The sequence below is a fragment of the Pongo pygmaeus genome, chromosome 9 (assembly GCF_028885625.2).
Source record: "Pongo pygmaeus isolate AG05252 chromosome 9, NHGRI_mPonPyg2-v2.0_pri, whole genome shotgun sequence".
In the NCBI taxonomy this organism is placed as follows: domain Eukaryota; kingdom Metazoa; phylum Chordata; class Mammalia; order Primates; family Hominidae; genus Pongo; species Pongo pygmaeus.
In genome coordinates this window covers 87,246,488-87,250,447 of record NC_072382.2, presented here as the reverse complement: position 1 = coordinate 87,250,447, position 3,960 = coordinate 87,246,488, and the positions used below count along the sequence as shown (strand labels likewise).

The window sequence follows — 3,960 nt, the reverse complement described above, 5'->3', positions numbered from 1 at the left end:
TAATAATAAACCATTAGATTGTTCCAGAAAGTCCATTATTTTGGCATCCAGACTGAATGATCCAGGCTGCCTCTCCTACACAGAAATTATACTAAAAATCCTTTGGTAGACATTGGGTTCTGATTTTTAGTTCTGAAAACCCAGTCTCTGTACGTAACCCATATTCCATCATCTAAAATATCTAGGACATGATATATGCTATCATCATATTCCATTTTTCTAACTTCCTGGGATAAATACTTTTGCCTACCATCCTATTTCTTCTGTCAAAGTTAACAAGTTTTAATTACACAAGTGATTATAAATAAATGAATACATTCTTTGCATTTTATTTTTTAAGAGACGAGGGTCTTACTAGGTTTCACTATGTTGCCTAAGCCTGGTCTTGAACTCCTAGTCTCAAGTGATCCTCTTGCCTCTGCCTCCCAGAGTTCTGGGATTATAGGCGTGAGCCACTGCACCTGGCCTGCAAAATGTTTTTAAAATAAACAAGTAGAAAGTAAAAAGTAAAAATCTTACATATTCCCACTCAACCCCACCTTCTTCGGTAAGTTATCGTGCTATCAGTTTCTGCCATAAGTTTCTCTACGCACTTACATATTTAAGAACATGCAATGGCATACACGGTTAGGGGTTTGGGAAAGAGAGGGGTGGACTACCGTGGCAGAGGGAAATATTTTATCCCTGGCATTAAGCCCTTTGCCTGTCTGTTCTTGAACTCCTAGCCCCAAGCGATCCTCTTGCCTCTGCCTTCCAGAGTTCTGGGATTATAGGCGTGAGCCACTGCACCTGGCATGCAAAATGTTTCTCAGAATAACCCTATGAAATAGGTACTGCATATTGTCATCCCTAATTGACTGCTGAAGCAGCTAAGGTAATCTCACCCAAAGTCCCAGGACTAGTAAGTAGCCAAACATGGATTTGAACCACAGCACTTTAACTCCAGTATTGGCACTGTTTACTGGCTGTGCTATGGGAGCCTCCTGGTGTTCTCTCTATTTTTTACTTAATTTACAGTGTAAATGGACTCTTCTACAAACTTTTCTCCAGGTTAGATAGCTAGAAATGGAAAATTTTGTTACATACTTCCAAGTTGCTCTCTAGAAACTGTGATAACAACTGATAATCCCACAGAGTTTGAGAGTGTCATTTCCCCTGAAGTTTTGCTAATGTTGGATTTTATTGTTTATTCATTTTTTACAACCTGAAGACTAAAAATATTTCATACTTATTTTAAGTTACATTTCCTTATGTACCCATGAGACCCATAAGCATGACATTGTTATATGCTTATTGACCACTTACATTTCTTCCTCTGTTTAATTACCTGTTCAATCCCTTGGTTCATTTTTTAATAGTTTAGTTTAATTTGTATTTTATATTCATTGATAAGTACTCTTTATGTATTAAGGATATTAATCTTCTGTTGTATATTTGGCAAGTAATCTGTCCTTTTCACTCTTTAACTTTTGCTTATAGTATTTTTGTTGTATATTTCTGGTTTTTAAATTGAGATTTTATTCGGTTTATCGATCAATTTTTATTTTTTTTTAAGACAGGGTCTCATTCTGTTGCCCAGGCTAGAGTGCAGTGGTGCGATCTCAGCTTACTACAACCTCTGCCTCCCAGGTTCAAGTGATTCTCATTCTCATGCCTCAGCCTTCTGAGTAGCTGAGATTACAGGCATGTGTCACCACGCTGGCTAATTTTTGTATTTTTAGTAGAGACAGGGTCTCACCATGTTGGCCAGGTTGGTCTCGAACTCCTGACCTCAAGTGATCTGCTCACCTTGACCTCCTAAAGTGCTGGGATTACAGGCATGAGTCACCGCACCCAGCCTTTTAGATCAATTTGAGGAGAACTGACACCTTCACATTATTGATCCTCCATCCAGGAAATGGCACATCTCTCCCATTATTTGTTGTTGTTTAGTAAAGTCATAAAGAATATTTATTCCTAGATTTAAGTATTTTTATTTTCTAAAACTTCCCATTCTCTTCATTTGGGAATTAATGCAAGATTTTTACTAACTTTTTAAATATTAGGCATCAAAAACTACTTAGACCACTGTAGGTTTGCTAGTTTCTCACCTTGTCACTGTTCCTTGTATATAGCATCTTCTTTTCTTCAATTTAATTTTCCTTCATGGCTCACTGCAGCCTTGACTTCCTGGGATTAAGTGATCCTCCCACCTCAGCCCCCCACGTAACTAGGACTACAGGCACAAGCTACCACACCCAGTTGATTTTTGTATTTTTGGTAGATACAGGGTTTCCCTGTGTTGCCCAGGCTGGTCTTGAACTCCTGAGCTCAAGCAATCCGCCCTCCTTGGCCTTCCAAAGTACTGGGATTACAGGTGTGAGCCACCACCCCGGCCTAGTTTCCTATTTCCGTTTTGGGGTGCCTGACTTAATGTTCTACAAGCAGTAATCAGTTTAAATTTTGTGGACCAACTAGGTAAAGCAGTTAATTATAATTATGCTATCATCATGCATGAATATACATTAGAGTGGTGCAAATGCTTTATTTGAGATCTTTAAATTTTTGTGTCCACTAAATTAAAGATTGAGTAGCAAATCAAAATTAAAACTAGAGGAAAAGTCAAAGTTCAGCTTCTAGCTAGAGTTGTTATAGCAACTCCAGGAAATAAATCTGCATACACAGAAGGGAGAGCAAGAGGAAATAACTGTTGATCTCTAATGTGAGCTCTAGGCTATTGTTTTTCTATTTCTTCAATACTTTCATGTTGAGATGACTAGAATTATGATTCTTTCATGTATTCCATTATATTCTCTGTCATATTTTTCTCTTGAAACCTGTCTCAGGAAGAACCAACTTTCTGAAGGAGACGGAATCATCATGCCTTCACATTCCTAAAGATGGGGTAACCTGGGTTTGTTCTTTCTCTCTCTATATATGTTTAATATGGAACACTTCATGAATTTGTGTGTCATTCTTGTGCAGGGGCCATGCTAATCTTCTCCGTATCATTCCAATTTTTAGTATATGTGCTGCCGAAGCCAGCACAGGATTTGTTCTTTCTGATCCCATTTGGTTCATTCATTCATTCAACAAATATTCATTGAGCATTTATGACACTGGTTTTCAACCTGGTTACATAATAAAACCACCCAGGGAACATTTCCAAAATACCATTACCAGGTTTCACCCATAGATTAATGGAGCCCAGGCCAGGCCTGTACACTTCTAAAGCTCCTCAAGCAATTATGATGCATATGAGGGTTGAACACAGCTGCCCCATGATATATTAGGTCCTGTGCAAACAAGAGGGGATGCAAATAAAAATAAATAATTGCTAACATTTATTGAGAGTGCACACTGTATGTCAGGTACTATTCTCAGTTCCTTATGTGTTTTAACACATTTAATCCTCTCAACAACCCTAGAAGGTAAGTATTATTCACTGTGTATAGACAAGAAAACTGAGGCACAGAGAGGCTAAGTAACTTGTCCAAGGTAACACATCTAGGAAGTGGCAGTCAGGTCTTGGAGTCCATCCTCTCTTTTCTATGGCCCATCCACAGTATCACAGTCGAGTAAATAATGAAAAGACAGGAGATATGTATCAAGAAGAACACCTAAAGTGACAGGTGGAGGAAGGAGATAGGGTCAGGAAGGCTTCCTGTAGGAGGTGGCACTTCAATTAAATAGAGGAAAAATGGAAACCAGAGAGCAAAGTGGGGTATAGAGTTCCTCAGATTCCTTCCTCCCTTGTCTTGCTAAACAACCTGCCTCCCCTAGTCCTAGAAGCTCTGTCCTCCCTCTTCTCCACACTGAAAACACTGGAATGCCCTCAATCATCCTTAATATGCCTAACATTTCAACTGGGAAGTCTGAAGTCATGCACAATTACTCATGCAATTTTTCCTTCAGACAATAGGTCCTTCTGTGTGCTTCTCATTCAAATATATAAAGCTTCACTCTGTTGTTTTAAAAAAG

At 38.7% G+C, this 3,960-nt stretch overlaps 1 non-coding gene across 1 annotated transcript; it reads right to left on the bottom strand.

Annotated features, from left to right (window-relative positions):
• Positions 1 to 2,919: 2,919 nt before the first annotated feature.
• LOC129009078 (U6 spliceosomal RNA) lies at positions 2,920 to 3,027 on the bottom strand. The gene has a single exon (XR_008492623.1). It is a non-coding gene; the product is annotated as a U6 spliceosomal RNA (small nuclear RNA).
• Positions 3,028 to 3,960: the final 933 nt, after the last annotated feature.